The sequence below is a fragment of the Rhineura floridana genome, chromosome 4 (genome assembly GCF_030035675.1).
Source record: "Rhineura floridana isolate rRhiFlo1 chromosome 4, rRhiFlo1.hap2, whole genome shotgun sequence".
NCBI lineage: Eukaryota > Metazoa > Chordata > Lepidosauria > Squamata > Rhineuridae > Rhineura > Rhineura floridana.
Window position 1 is genome coordinate 93,140,307 of NC_084483.1, and position 17,075 is coordinate 93,157,381.

At 40.8% G+C, this 17,075-nt stretch overlaps 1 protein-coding gene across 1 annotated transcript in view; it reads left to right on the forward strand.

The window, feature by feature from the left end:
* The window catches only part of SLC35F1 (solute carrier family 35 member F1), a 341,749-nt gene that overhangs the window by 164,287 nt on the left and 160,387 nt on the right, over window positions 1-17,075 (forward strand). The window lies entirely within an intron of this gene.

Below are 17,075 nucleotides of genomic sequence, written 5' to 3' on the forward strand. Positions count from 1 at the left end.
CTTAGACTGCATACAATTATAGGTTTGGGCTAATAGCTAAGTGTTTCTGCTCACACAAGGCAAGGCACTGGATTTTTGCCAACTCTCCCAACCTACTACAGTCCTCTGTGCCATATCCCTTACTATTCTGGATGGTCCCCCAAGCCCCAGGAGCACCTTTTCGGGGTGCATAAGGAGAGGCAGTGGATAGGAGAAAATAGAGAGCCCTGCCTAGTGCAAGTAGAAGTGCAAAGCCTGCACTGGATATAACCTTTAGTATACCATAGGTTCTCTAGTCCTCTTGATGTAAACCTGTGTAAAAAGTGCCACCATTTACAGAGGTTCCCAATTATCCAAATGTTTTGGATGATTCTGCAGAGCCATTTAGAAGTTCACTTACCACTTCAGAACAGGAAGAGAAAATTTGAGTGCATTAGCAAAATGTTGCCTGACTGTTACTTTGAACTCCTCTAATGTATGTCTTCAGTTCGACGCTTGGCTTTACACATTATTGATGTTTTGCTTTCAAGTATTTGCAGATGCTTCTGTCTCTGTGCTGTCTTCAGGCAATTAACACCTCCTTCCTTACTGTGGTTAATTTCCTGTGAGTAAATTAGTTTTAATTTCCACTCTGCTCTTTTTGCATGGCTCTATTACACCAATAGGATGGATCATTACGATTTTTTAAAAAATTGGTTTGCAATGCGCTTTAACTCAGATAAGTAGCTGAAACATTGGGTTTAGTGTTTAAACATCCTTTGCAGTTGAGATGTGCTTCTTACATTGAGTCCCACTAATTTTAATAGTTTTCTTTTTATTGAGTAAAGACTGAAGGACTAACAATATTGACTGTGCTTACTGATTGACTTCCATACTCCCAGAGAAATGGGCAAAGGGCTCTTTTAATCCCTTTTGCCTGAGGGTACATAGCAACAGAAATTCTGTCTAAATTCTCTCTTTGGACACCTCAATGTCCCCCACTCCTGCACAAGTCAAACTGTAGGCACACAGGATTACATAGTTTGCACACAAAAAATGGAGTATGCAGCTGATTGGAGGAAGCTGCAAACCCCACTTCCTTTGCCCTGGTGATTTGATTTCAATCCACGTGGTCAAAAGCAGTATAAAGGGAAAGGTTTCCTTTGCCTCTCTGGTTTGAAATCAAGCCATGTGGGCAAAGGAATTTGAAAGGATGTGGGCAAAGGAAAATATTTCACCTGATATCCCAGTGACATCGGGTGATTGACAAGTGGTCAGCCCTGTCTACCTGCCAAAGTGACCTGTAAGAGTTAGATGCGTCTCCCCAAGGATTTATTTATATGTATCCCCATTTTTCATGCAGAGATTCCCTGGAGTCTTGAAAATCCATCTCAAAGAGATTTTATACAGTTGATTCCAAGGTAGATTGATGTCAAGGACTTGGACGAAAAGCACAGAAGCGCTTTTGATTTTCAGGCTAATTGCTTAGCTGTTTGACAAAAAGTCCTTGCTGTTGAAGATGCAAATTTCAACATAGTGAATTGAAATTCATGAAAATGTAGCCCATTTCTACTCATACCGACTTCAAGAAGGGTGTCACTAATATTTGCTTGGGCCATTGAAAATATAGCTGAAGGAAATCAAAGGAACAGAAGTGGCCTAACTTTAGGATGAGATCATGATGTGGCAGGCCTTCAGTTAAGACCTTTCTGCAGCAGAGCTTGAAGCGAGCCTTCAAAAGTTAACGGAAGTCCTAATACTAGACAACAGCCTAGAAAAAATCCAGATATTATTTGACTGGTATTTTTAAAAAACTTTCCATTGGCACATGATGGTCTCATAACAAACTTTTGTCTAAAAATGTAGGTGCATGTGATACTTCAGTTTTTTACAATGCACAATGGGTATTATAAAACTATTTTTAGTTAGAATTGTATGATGGAAATTTGAGCAGCATAAGAGAGATATAGTAGCTTCTCAGCCAACATGTTATTTCAAGGTTGCTATCTATTATTCACACATATGGCTGTGTTACCTTTAATTCCCAAATAGGTGAAGCACATTTGTCCAGTGTGTCATGGCAGTTTTACACTTCATACAGGAATAAACATAGATTTGCCAATAACAGGATTTTTCTTCTGGGTCCATCCAATATCTCTACCAGCAGTGGCAGAGTAGCACCTTTAGCACACACTGGCCTGGTTTGCACATCATGTTAAGCCAAGCCATTGCTTACTGTGAATGTTTGAGTGTACAAGCTCCTGAGGAGGAGATCATAGTTGCTTAGTCTAGACTAACTATGAGCTGCAAACAAAGGCTTGTCTGATGGTTTGTGCTCATGGTTTGTCCAGGGGAGGATATGGCGTAGCTCAGGACAGCACAGCAAGAGAATAATCGGGGAGGAGCAAAAGAGTCAAGATCTCCTCTCCCAGAACCTGAACCCTTATGTGTTTGTGCCAAGCCATGGTTTGGCTTAGCACAACATGCAAACCAGGCCACTGTAGCTGGGTGGTGAAGGTCAACTGACAAAAACCTTCTTTGGAGTTGTCCTCAGAGGAGGGTGATAGAGGACTGTCCTGTTTTTGCTTTTTTGCTTACAGATAATATTTTTCTCATGTAAGTACAAAGGTGTACAAGCAACACTGAAAACTGGTAAACAAAATATTGCAGCGAAGGATATATATTGTTTCACTTTGGACTTCAGTACTCTAGATTCATCATAATATGGAACTGATTTAGGGTTCTATTCTATATGTTAGATTATAAAACATCTGATAATTTTTTACATCATGTGATTATGAATTATTTCAAATGAAAAGGATGAATAACTTGCATCTGTGCAAGTTAGGTTTTTCTGTAATTTGAGTACAGATTTGGGACTGTGTAATTTTGAGGCCTGCTCAACTTTGGGTTGTGTAATCTCAGGGTTTATGTAATGCTGAAGTTTGCACATTTGGAGTTCTACAGCTTTTACACAGCTTCATAGATATGTGTTTTAAATTGTTTTTAAAATATGTGTTTTAAATTGTATATTTGTTTTAATGTTTTTGATTGCTGTAAACCGCCCAGAGAGCTTCGGCTATGGGGTGGTATACAAGTGCAATAAATAAATAAACAAACAAATAAATAAACAAATAAACAAACAAATAAATAATAGATATATTTACAGTACAAAAAGAGCATGCTTTAAAGTCAAGTTATATTTTAAGTCAATGTTCTGTTTGATATGTAGGGCATGTGTAACTTTCAGTTACGTAATACATGATGCATACTTTTCTCAAAGTTTTTAACTCCAACTTTATGTACAGAAAGAAAGCATTCTGGTTTAAACAACAAGGAACAAAAAGTGTAAGCAGACATTTAAAATTAGGAACATTTGTGCAACTCTAGAAGATACAAAAGAGGATTTAGTATACAACCACGAGAGTGGCTGTGTACTACAGTCGGCATGGATTTTTCACATTCCTCAGTGTTACTGAAAATACCCGCATGCCATTCTGAGGCTTCCCATAAGCTCATTTCAAAACAAAACCTTACAAAACTTATAGTCCTGAACTCAGAAACTCTTGCTTAACAACCCTCTAAATTTTCATGGCGATACACAAAACCGTCAGAAAGAATTGAGAGTTGAAGTGTAAAAAGAGAAAAAAAACCAGACCCCTTTTGGACTTTTTTCTGTCAGAGATCTCATAATTTGTTGAAATTCATTAAAAACCAGCCATGTTCGCAGAGTACCTGTAATCCTATTACCGACCTTACCTCATACTCTGACTATCATCTTCTGCAGTTTAAAAGTTAAAAAAATGCCTGGCCGATTTTTAATTAATTTAAGAAATTTTAATAATTGAACTCAGTGATAACGTCAGGCATGCTGAGTAAGAACCAACTGTCAGTGTTCTAAAAGCCAAACTCACAGCTGCTTGGCTTGCCTAATCGGGGCCATACCCACACCAGACCTTTATTTCACTTTAGACTGTCGTGGCTTCCCCCAAAGAATCCTGGGAAGTGTAGTTTGTGAAAGTGCTGAGAGGAAACTCCTATTCCCCTGACAGAGGTCCAGTGGCCAGTGTGGGTTAATAGGCAGCCGCTCTGATTAAAGCTCTGTGAGGGGAACAGGGCCTCTCCTAGCAACTCTCAGCACCCTTCACTAACTACACTTCCCAGGATTCTTTGCGAGAAGCCATGACTGTCTAAAGTGGAAGAAAGGTCTGTTGTGGAAGTAGCCAGGGACAGCTTTGGTTTAAATTTGGGTGGGAGGCTACATGTGCCTGCTGTAGAATAAAAAGGTGGGGGAACCCCTGAAAAAGAATGATACTGTTCACAATGTTTTCCTTTTGGAAAGGAAAGGGGCTTCCCCTCTGCCCAGTGCCCACCCACCCAATCTCCTCTCCTCCCCCTCCCCTCCCTGCCTCTCCCACAGTCAGTTTTACCTATCCTAACCATGACTGTAGAGAGCCAGTGTGGTGTAGTAGTTAGAGTGTTGGACTACGACCTGGGAGACCAGGGTTCGAATCCCCACACAGCCATGAAGCTTCATAGGAAGGCAATGGTAAACCACCTCTGAATACCGCTTACCATGAAAATCCTATTCATAGGGTTGCTATAAGTCAGAATCGACTTGAAGACAGTCCATTTCCATTTCAAGCATGATTGCACAGGAGTAAATCCCACTGAACTTAAAAAGCATGCAAATAATCAAACCTGCCATCTCCCTCCCAGTACCTCCCTTTTGCCCCTTCCCTCCTCTTCCTTAATCCTCCCTTCCCCTCCCCATCCCCCTCCAATCCCCTCCTTTCCCTCCCCCTGCCCCCTCCCTCCTACATTCCCCCATGATCAGTTTACCTATCCTAAGCATGATTGCATGGGAATAAACCCCATTGAACTCAATAAGCATGCAAATGATCAAACCTGCCTCCCCTCCTCCTTCCTCCCATCACCTGCCTTTTGCCCCTTCCTTCCCCCTTCTTTCCCCCTCCCACTCCCCTTCCAATCCCCTTCTTCCCCCTCCTTCTGCTCCCCTCTCCCCCCTTCCTCCTTCCCTCTACTCTCCCCTCCCCCTGCTCCTCCCCCATGGTCAGTTTTACCTAGTTTTAGGAGTAAATCCCATTGAACTCAGTAAGCATGCAAATGATCAGACCTGGCTTTCTCCTCCTTCCCTTCATCTCCCCTCCCCCTCCCCTCTTCCTCTCCTCCTCTCTTCCTTCTTCTACAGCTACACTGGAAGTGGATTGGACTGTGAAAGATCAACCCAAATTGTGTTTACATTTTGACAGATTTGTAGGGCAGTCCAATATCTCAGAGAGGTGGTCAGGTCTCCTGCTTCCCTAGTGCATTCACTATAGCTGCCCAATTTCCCTGCTTCTAAAAGTTTGATAGAAATATCTGTTGGCTATAGTAGCCAACCTACCTATAGATGCCGCTGCATCTTCTTTGCCGCCACCCTCCCTGCTGTGCTTTTTGTTGTCCAGTTTGGTGCAGGGACAGCTGTACCACCTTCACCTTTGAAAGCCCCAGAGCCACGAAGCGCTGCTTGCCTGTCTTCACCACCGTGTCTTTTTGCTGCCGCCCTCCCCACTGTGCCTCTCATTGTCCAACCCAGCCATGATGGCGGACCCATACCAACTCTCTGAAGATATGAGCTTCAGCTCCGGGGCCTCCCCTGTGGGCAGATCCATCTATGCCGAGCAGGCCTCCACCCCTTTCCTTTCTTTCCGAGCCCATCATTTCCACCTTTGCAAGGACCTACGAGAGCCGGAACGTCCACCGCTTCATCCCCGTGATCAAGTTGAAGTACTGCTTACCTATGTTAGCAAAGAGCTGGACTGCTCCTGCTCCTTTTCCTATATTAGAACTGGCAGATGCTGTAGCAGCCGGACACCTCAGTGGTATCATGTTTTGATGTCAACATACTGATGTAAGAACTAGTAGACATTGTCTAATTGTTAGGAATTTATTTGGAAAGTGTTAGGAAAGTGTGATTTGTTATTGTATTTTCATTGCAAGTTCCTATTGTTGGTTTTTGATAATGTTATTACTTTGTTATTTAATGTTTGTAAATTGTTCTGTTTTTATTGATATGTATTTCTATATTTGTGTTTATTTTTTGTAAGCCGCCTTTAGGGCCTTTTGGCCAACAGGCGGGATAGAAATAAATCATAATAATAATAATAAAGTTACCTTCTTAAACTGCAAGTTTTTTTGCCTATCAGTAAATAAATATATCTAAAGGTTTTGAAGAAAAAATGATTCAGGACTGATAGTGTTTTAACATTTGAAAGAATAATGATTTTATGACTGAGGCTAATTAAAGAGATGAGGCTGAAATCCTATGCACACCTATCTGGTAGGAAGTTTTATTGAACTCACTGTGATTACTTTTGAGTGGAGATGTTTAGGATTACACCATAAATTGGGAGGGGGGGAGGTTTGATTTTTCATACTATAATACCTCTTATACCTTGTGCTATTGCATCAATCAGAAGACTTGCTAATTATAAATAAAGTAGTGTGTAAAGTATGAGGACAGAGTATTTATCCTTGAGGATAAAAGAAGTCGATGACTTGCAGCACAGTCCTAACCATGTCTATTCAGAAGCAAGTCCCATTGAATTCAATGAAGTTTACTCCCAGTTAAGTGGGGTTAGCATTGCAGCCTCAGGCAACAAATATAGAAAAGCTCATTTAAAAATAAGCCAGTTAAAAGGAAACTCTGACAAAAACAATCTATTTGCTTTATTGGAAGAATAAAGAATATTGGATTTTAAGAAAAGATGTATTTGCGATCTCATCTTAACCACAGCTTGAAGAAACCCGGTCCTGATCGCCGGCACAAAAGCAATACACCTTTTTTCTTGATTCCTCTGACGTCATGCTATAAAACAGGGTTAGAGGAATAGCAGGCCTAGGAGCCAAGTGTGGTCCTCTTGACTTCCTTATCTGTGCCTTGGGACTCTCTACAGGCCACACCTTGTCCCTGGAGCGACATTCCTTGTTGGCCCTACCCTGTGCCCTTCGGAGTGATTTTGATTGGCTAGGATGTATCCTGGAATAGTGGTAATGCCTCTTGGTTGTCTGGATGGAGGTGTGGAAACCTCTAGTTTTTGTGTGGCTGCATCCTAGCATGCTGTGAAAGGTAAGAATCACATCCATTGCTCTGCACATTTTTGCTGTTGATTATACCCACAGCTGGCATGTGCCCCCCTGAAGGTTTTCCATGAGGAAATGATATAAGGAAAGAAGATGTTTAAATGTCTTGAGATTTAATTTTTTTTAGTGTATCATGCAAAAGAAATGATGTTTCCCTTTTATGTCAATTGCTTGTCAAGAGGGGAATGTTTGCAGTAACATACATAAAAAAATGAGAAATCTAATTAAAATACCAGATGACAAAGTAGTAAGAGGACAAAGACAAATTGTTCACAGAAACAGCATGGTCAATTCAGAGAAGAACATCACTGACAGAGGAGGTACTTTAAGAGAGGTAACACAAGGTTTAGAAGCTATGTACATAGTAACACTGAGATTTTACCAGTCCTGCAGTTCTACTTCTCCCCCCAAAATTTACATTTACATTAGAATATAGACATAAATAAATATGTATCAATAACAGTGAGAGAGCAAAACAGGAAAGTTGGAGGCCTCAAAATGGTGCTATGATGTATAAAAACTTTAACCAGAGATATCAGATGTTCAACACATTTTTAGATGAAACTTAAGCATTGTTATAAGATTGCAAGGGGGCCACAGGATCCTCTACTCTATCCCCTGGTCCTTCCCTCCTCTCATGAGAATCCTCCTGCCCTGCCTTAACTGTGCTGTTGTGTTTCACCAGAACTAATAGTAATCAGTTACTGCTAATGAGCTTCCCTCTTAACTATGGAAGCAACCTATCCCAGTTAAAAATCTTGGTTAAGAGAGAACCCTAGTTAAGGCTGGCAAAAAAATTGGGAGCCAGAGGAGGGGAGGGGGAGTACAATCCCATGGCTCACAATATTCTATTGTATTATCTGCTTTTAAAATTTGTGCTTGTTTTTTTTAATTGCTTGTTAAGCAATTAAGCTTGTTGCTTTGTTTTTGTTTCTAACATGCGTTTTGTAGTAATATTTTGTACCGTGTCAATTTTGTGTAAGCAGCCTTACATATTAATCAATATTCACTAGTAGGCAAAACACCCTTGCAGTTTAAGAATGTACCTATAGATAACAGATATTTCTATCAAACTTTACAAAGCAGGGGCAGCTATAGTGAATGCACCAGAGGAGTGGGGGACATGACCTCCTGTCTGAGATATTGTACTACCCTACAAATTTGTAAAAATGCAAACACAATTTGGGTTGGTCTTTCACAGTCCAATCCATTTCCTGTGTAGCTTGGAAGAATTTGGTAACATGTGCCTCTGAGCATATGGTGAGTGGTGACAATACCTGCAATCAGCCCAAATAACAGAAAGAAGGCATGTGCTGTGCTGATGTTGTTTTAGCAGGGAGGAAGCAACAACATTAAGACAGTTGATGTAGTTCAGATAGTCACTTTAAATATGTTTGATTTACTTTGCAATTTTAGTGAAGTTTCCTATAGTAAATTATGTTCTTTTGCTTCTGTTTCTGTGAATATGTGAAGTACAGCAACACTTTATATAATTTACATGAAAAAAATCCAAAAGCAATTGTGGAATATTGGCACTGGCTATTCTGCATAATAGTCTCCAATGGACATGAAGAGTGTCTCAGTTTCACAATATAAAACAGTGGAAAGTAAAATATATTCTAGGTGTGCTCTATGTCTAATTGACTATGCCCACCTTTCCTTAAGTGAAGTGGTTTAAGCATAGCAGGCTGAACATATGCATCTTGGTCAGGCCAAGTATGTTTTTTCCAACAGCTAGATTCATTGCTTAAGTAGCAGCTTGAGTTACCAGGTCTCTGTTTTTTGGCCAGATTCTCTGGGTTTTTGGGGGGCCCTCTGGCTCTCCGGCTAGCACCCCTTAATCTCCAGACTCTCAGCTTCAGTTTAAAAAAAAAGTAAGTTTCTAGGTGGTCTGGTTCCCGAGATATACACCAAAATGTCAGCCGCCGCCCCATGACTGTTTAATCTATTTAACTGATACAACGCTGAAGTTGGTTCCTAGTTCCCAGTTCCTTATTTGCTTGAAAGTTCAAAACACTAAAAAAGAAGAAGAGTTGACCACTACAGCAACTTCAAACCAAACTTAACATGTCTCTGAACCCCAAAATATATGTTGGGGTACCCTGTATGATATATCACTGTGATTGGGGGACTCCCCCCATCAAGAATAACAATACATTTATGCAATTAAAATATCAGACTTCTGATATTATCATAAATATATAATGATGTCATAAAATCATAAAAAATAAGTAACTGGGGGTGCCCACCCCAAAATCTGCTCTGGGACAGGACAAATCATATACCCCAGGAAAGAGGAGGGTGTCCTCTATGAGATGCCACTGCGTCCCACCTGGCCTAGAGCTTCTGCTGGGCGCAGGGCATGGAGGAGGGCATCTATGCAAAATCAAAGCAGACCAAAACATACAGGAAAAAATAAGTAACTGGGGGTGCCCACCCCAAAATCTGCTCTGGGACAGCACAAATCATATACCCCAGGAAAGGGGAGTGTGTATTCTACAAGATGCCACTGCGTCCCGCCTGGCCCAGAGCTTCTGCTGGGTGCAGGGCAGAGAAAAGGGCATCTATACAAAATAAAAGCAGAAAAAGACATACAGGAAAAAATGAGTAATTGGGGGTGCACTTAAACCTTTCTTGCCGAAAGCAAGTAGGCTAGATTAAATGTTCCCTACCCAGGCTCCATCTTTTAGCTAAGATGTCTAGCTTAATTTCCAGTCAGATATTTTTTTAATTGTATGCTCCAAGCAACTGTGGTTGATGCTTAATGTATCATGCTTAATGACATCACTCGGGCCCACCCCGTGACATCACTTGGGCCCGCCCCTAAAATCTCAGGTTTTGGGATGCTTCTGACCTGGCAACCCTAGTAGCAGCGTATTTAGTCAGTCTAATTTTATGCAGTTTCAGATTCAACTGTTCATGCACCCAAAATAGAATATAACCTCCAGTGTGAAACACAAAAAGCTGTCTTCACATGACACTAAGCAATAAAAAGGTTTTAAAATTAATACAAATAAATTTGACACTGATTTCTAGGGTGAATGATGAGATAAATATAATTTTCTAACTTACATTCTCTGTAGAAACAGTAGTAACACAGGGAAGAAGCAAAGTAAGAAGAAAACCAACATACAAAAAATGTAATTCTCCATCTTTGGAGATGCAGTCCTGAATAAATGTATGGTGTGGGTGTGGCCCCTTGATTAGCCAAGCCAAACAGCTGTTAGTCTGGCTTTTACAACACTGAAAATTGGTTCTTACTGTGTGTGCCTGTGCTATCATAAACTCCAATGTTAAATTTCTTAAATAAATTAAAAATCAGTCATACTTTTTTAAAAACTTTTCAACTGCAGAAGATGAAGGTCAGAGTATGGGGCCAAGTCAGCAATAGGATTACAGACACTCAGCAATAGGATTACAGACACTCTGTAATAGGATTACAGACAATAGCATTATAGGTTCACTGTTTCAACAAATTATGAGACCACTGACAAAATAAGTCCAACAGAGGAATTTGTTTCTCTTGTTTTACACTTTCAATTCTAGATTCTCTCTAAGTGTTTTGTGTATCACCATGAAAACTTAGATGGTTGTTAAGTAAGCGTTTCTGAGTTCAGGACTATAAGCTTTGTAAGATTTTGTGTTGAAATGAGTTGATGGGAAGCAGCAGAATGGCATGGGGGTATTTTCAATTTAACATGGCGGAATGCGAAAAATCCATGCTGGTTATAGTATTCAGCCACTGTTGTGGCTGTATAATAAAATGTAATAAAACAATGCTAGTTTCACTGGACTTTGGAGAAGATAAGCAATTCCTTTGAAATAGAAATGGCAAAATTATATTTATAATATTAAATGAAGTTTGGAGTTCAGTTACAACACATCCTTGACAAACAACAGTTTTGCCTAGTTGTATCTTGGTTAAAAATCTGGAATGTATGTGTTCTGTATTTTGAGCTCAAACCCAAAAGAAGGGTACCCTCAAGATGCCACACCAGCAAACGGCAGGAGGTTAAGAATAGGAAAAATTATTTATTAAAGCCCTACACGCTTTGGGTGATAACATGACCCTTTGTCAAGGGCAATCTGCAAATATATATATATCTGATATATATATATCAAAATCAGTAACAGTGAGTTCTAAAGTATAAAAAAAGCTTGATACATGTATCTGCTCAAAGTAAGTATGAATAATTTATAACATAACACTCTGCATAATGCTGGCCAAATGTTAAAATTAGTAAGAAAAGGACAAGAAAAATGAAACATGATTTAAACATTAACACAGAGAACCTTCCAAAAGCTAAAACTGGTTACTCATAAGCTTAACAAACAAAATTTAAAGAGCACTATTAACACAGGTGGGATAAACAATCACACATAAAACAGAAAATAAAAAATGATTAAAATAGATGGCTCAAAATACCTTGTACAAGTATCAAACTGGTTTCTCATAAGATTAGCGATCTGAATTCAAAAGAGCAGCTGGCTCTTAATAGATAGACTTAGTATGTTCTTTATTACAGAAGGTTCATTGCCATTACCTGTGCTTGTTACCCCAAAGCATTCATGCGTGTAGAGGCCTGCACATTGAGGCACATTTTCACCTGATTCTAACACATCTGTGGGACTAAACATTACACAATGCAGGTCAGTTTTAATTTTCTTCAGTGCCCCCCCTTTTCCAGCTGTTTAGTATTTTGTAAACATATCTTTGCAGCACTAGCCTTAAATTTGATGCACAGCATTTGACAGGTGAAATAACTAAAATCCCTTTGTAACACTCTGATTAGTAAGCTCTCTCTCTCTCCCTAAGAGTTCCTTTGCTTGTTTTTTAAAATAAATTACCTGCTGTCCAGACCTTTGAAAAATATTCACTGTATTTTATATACTTTGCTCCGACAGATGGTGTCAACATTTGTATAATTTTTCCTTTCCTGTATTGGATGAGAAGAATAAATTGCTCACATCCTGCTGGTTAGATTGAATTCTAAACTATGGCTGAACAGGCAAGGCTCCTTTGCAGTTGAGGTGCCGTAAGATCAGCATGAATGCTGTGGTATTGCGCAGGTATAGTGCAAATTAAAAAGATGAACGATGCTAGCAAAGTAATAAAATCCGAGGAGACAGAGCAAGAGATAGATGGATAGCCTGTCATCTTCCTTAGTGAGGCTTCCAAATCTATGTTAAGATTGTGAGAAAGGCCAAAGGTTTCTGCTACTTCCACACAAGAGGCTACTTCTGTAACTCACTAGATTAAGAGCCAGATTACATTGATCACAGGGATCAGCAACCCTGTAGCAAACTTCTCGCCACATTTAATGTGATTTTACTGTTTACAATTTTATTATGTACGTGTTTGATTTTACTTTTGTAAGCTGCCCTGAGTGCCCTATTATAGGGTAGAAGAGCGGGATAGAAATATTTTAAATAAATAAATAAAATAATAGAACTCCTCTCATCAGTTGTGTTGTGAATGTCTCCACCTTTGATTGACACCAATGGTGCTTCTGGGTGCAGACTGAGAAACTCTCTCATGTGATTAGTCTACTCTCACTGGGGATGGGGATGGGAAATTTACTCTGGGGTTGCCAGCTCGAGAATTGTAATTGACTCAGAGTGTAGGAAGGCAAATGGCCTGCTGGAAGAGGTTTAGGGAAAGGTCATAGTAGAGCATCTGTTTTGCATGTGGGAGGTCCCAGATTCAATCCTCGGCATCTCCAGGGAGGGCTGTCTAAAACCCCAGAGGGCTGCTGCCAGTCAGTGTTCACAATGCTGATCTATTTTCCTGTGTTTGCAGAATGTCCACTTATCAAAACACAAAACATGGGGTAGTGGTGGTGGAGAGAAACCCGTTTATAAAACATATCAATAAATGCACAAAGGAAAAACAACAATTCATCAAACATAGAATAAATTTGATATTACAAAAAAGAAAAAGTAGACTTAAATACATAAGTACAGAGCAAAAAGAAAACCAACAGACAGTAAAAAGTTCCAAGTGGTGGTCTTGCTGCACACTGTGGAGCTTCAGCAGCCTTGCTTAAACACAGTTCAGAATGAAAGGGGTGTTTTGTGAGCAGTTCCACAAATTTACCTGTGAACCTCATTCCATAAATCCACCTGCTTCTCACCAGTGGCAGTAGCCCCTCCCCTTTCTGGGGAGTGTTCCTGCTTGACTTCTACAGGTCCAACACAAAGTTCCACTTCACTGCTGGTGGTGCCTTCTCCAGCCCAAGGGAGAGAGAAACCGCCCCTCCTTTTCTGCATGGACAGTTTGGGGAATGGTAGAAGGAGCAGTTCTCTCTTTTTGACTGCAGCAAAGGTGGAAGCAGCAGTAAGTCAAGACAAGATTGTTTGGAGCCAGACAAACCACAACCCCCAGTACAGGTGTAATGGCTTAGCTCTCCATAGCAGGAATGTGGGAGGAGCAAAACAGCCACAGTTTTCTCCTTGAGCAGCAGCACGCTTGCCTGTTTATGGTAAGCCATAGTTTGGTTTAGTACCACATGCAAGCCAGTGCAGCAGACAGTATGGAACTGGGTAGACCAATGGTCTGTTTTTATACAAGGCAGCTTCCTACATTTCTATGACCACACTATAGGGAAAACGTAAAAGCAGCACTTAAGTGAACAGCAAGATTTTTATATTAGTAACAGGTTGTTGTCTGAGGTTCTTGTTTACAGTAGGCTGCAAATATTATTGGCTTCTATGAATGAGAGTAGATGTTATTTTTTTCTCTCCTCCTTTCACTCCAATCATGATATTGGAGAAAGGGGTTATGTCAGCTTCTCTGGGTTGCAGTGTGAGAAACTGGTCTCGTTTGCAGCAAAGTATCTCTCAAGACTCTCTCTAGGTGATGCATTCTCCTAATCTCTTCCTGGGCATAACAGCAGGCAATGTCTGGGAAGATGCCAGAGGAGTTCCAGTGTGCTAACTGAGGAACCTTCTTCCATCCTATTCATATTTACTTTGGGAGTAAGTGCCACTGAATTTGGTAGGATTTATTTTGCGTAAGCATGCATAGGGTCTTGCTGTTAAGACTTGCGGTAGAGAAATACACTAGGTGAGGAGGAAGGGGAGCTAGAAAAAAAGAAGGGGAAGGGGAGCTAGGAAAAAAGAGAAGGGGAAAATATTGTAATAGTTTTTGAGATGATCCAGCTGACAATGTCACAAGAAACAGGGCTAGGACCAGACTGCAGTGGGCTCTCGAAGGCAGCGGCAACAACACTGCCACTGCCAAGGGCTTAAATAGCCCCTGCTGTGTCGGTGAGTGCATGAATGCCTCCTGTCACCAAAGACAGTAAGCATGTGCATGCAGCGCACTGAGACAGCGAAGTGTGAAATGGAGCAGCCAGCCCCTGTCGTTGGGGTGGTGGTATTGCCTGGGAGGGTGGCTGTCGCTCTGCAATCTGCACCAGCATCAAGTCACAGGGTGCATGCTCTGTGATGTGCTCCTAGTGCAGCTCATAGAATGGGAGCTACATCCACCTGGGCCCAGCAGCAAGGGCCCCTCTCAGCCACAGAACCCGTCGGCCAGTGCCCAGTCTGGCCGCCCACTTGGTGTTGGGCCTAACAAGATAGTTACTGAATTACATTTAGCACAAAACAATTGCTCAACTTATGATGAAGCTATAGACCAAGCGTAACCAACATGCTGCCCTCCAAATGTTGCAGGACTGCAGTTCCACCATCCCTGTTCATTGGCTATGCTGGCTAAAGCAGATGTGAATTGGAGTCCAACAACTTCTGGAGGACACTGTATTGGTTACTCCTTTAGAATGCTTTTTAAATTGAGCAGATGCAGAGCACCTTTTCATCACTACTGAGTGATGACAACCAGCCACCTGATTACACCTCCCCCCAATTTTCAATTTCCTGAAAAACTTCATTGTCAGAATTTTTTGTCAGCAGCTGATGCTGGATATATTGTGCTAAGATGGAGCTCAATGCTGACTACTTGGAAACAATGGGTGGAAACCAATCCAGCCATAATTCGTGGACATCTGCTTGTGAATAACCTAGGAGACAGAAAGAGGTGAAACGCTCTAGAGTTCCGTGTCATGTAGTGATTGTTACCTCAGGATGACAATGCTGCAATGACCTCTATATTTTTAGTTTTGTAGATAAGCCCCAATTTAACAAGGGATTATGCCAGTGATGTGTGAAGTTATGTTAACTTATATACTGTCTATTCTGATTGGCAGCAGATCTCCTATTCCTGTTAAATGTGATCCTTTGATTGGAGATGCTAGGGCTTGAATCTGGGGCTGTATGCATGTGCTTTGCCGCCAAACAGTGGACCCATTCCCAAGAATATGGAGACTCACATTGACATAATGGCCTTGAGCCAATCACTTCCATCAGTAAAGATGCAAAGGCAGCTCAGAAGACTACTTATCAGCCACCATCTAGGATTTATCATGCATGCACATGACTAACAATGTGCCTATGCAAGTGGCAGTAGTCTGTTCTGAGTAAATCCGTTCAGTTTGGGACGCAGATAAGAACATAAGAACATAAGAAGAGCCTGCTGGATCAGGCCAGTGGCCCATCTAGTCCAGCATCCTGTTCTCACAGTGGCCAACCAGGTGCCTGGGGGAAGCCGTTAGCAGGACCCGAGTGCAAGAACACTCTCCCCTCCTGAGGCTTCCGGCAACTGGTTTTCAGAAGCATGCTGCCTCTGACTAGGGTGGCACAGCACAGCCATCATGGCTAGTAGCCATTGATAGCCCTGTCCTCCATGAATTTGTCTAATCTTCTTTTAAAGCCGTCCAAGCTGGTGGCCATTACTGCATCTTGTGGGAGCAAATTCCATAGTTTAACTATGCACTGAGTAAAGAAGTACTTCCTTTTGTCTGTCCTGAATCTTCCAAGAATCTAATTTCCAAGATTAGGAAAGTGAACTGAAAATTATGAGAACATTGGATCTGTGCACAGATGCTAACAACAATAGTAGTCCCAATAGATGCTAGCTGTGTTACTACTCGCTGTTGTGTAGGGATAATGTTGTTGATACCCACATCTTTTGTTGCATCCTGAAGCACAAGCAAGCAGAATGCTTAAAAAGGTGAGGAATATCTTTTCAGAGTGGTATTAACATTTCATTCCATTTCTCTCTCATGCATTTCATAAGTATCTCAAGGTGTTTCTGTTTAATAAACAGATGCCCCTATTCTACCTAGAGGGCAGGTGATGGATAAAAAAAAATAGTAAAGTGCTGCAATTTGAATCCTGCTATAAGCAGAATTCATATCCAAGGCTGCCTCCCATTTTACCCACCAGCAGCCTTCACCTTTTGTTTATGGAATCTTTAAACATTTGTCAATTCAAGCTTCTAGGAAGCGTAGAGGACTACACATTCCCTTCACGTAGCCACAGCGTTTATATGGCAGGTTTTTGCAGTGTGGTTACAAGATGATAAGTGTATTGCCTGAAAGCGATAAGTCATGCTTTGCCAGAATTGTGCTTTGTATGCAATTAATGTAAAAATTCAAAGGAATAGCGTTTATCCTCACCATTGTCTCTCTCATTATAACTGGATTGTAATGGAGGGAGAAAGCAGTCTCTGCAGTGCCTTCCTGAAATGTTCATTAAATACCCGACACCATTCTGTTGTGGCAGAGCCAATAGGAGGCTGAACTAGGGATGTGGAATGTGATCTGCGGGAATTCTGGTATGAAGTGACCTGATCTACACCTCTTGCACTAAGATGTGGATCAGAAGCCAGCAGTCCATAGAATTTTGCAGTTCTCCAAAAATTGCAGCAGAATTTTTAGCTCAAAAATGGTATCAATATGGTTTAAAAATGCATATTTTGAGCTAAAATACATTGAGAAATATATATTGTGAGCTAAAATACAGTTAGAAATGCATATTTTGAGCATTTAAGTACATTAAAATGTATAATTAAATGCAAATTTTTGTGAGGATTTTTTTTTTAATCACAAATTAATGTGGAAACATGACAG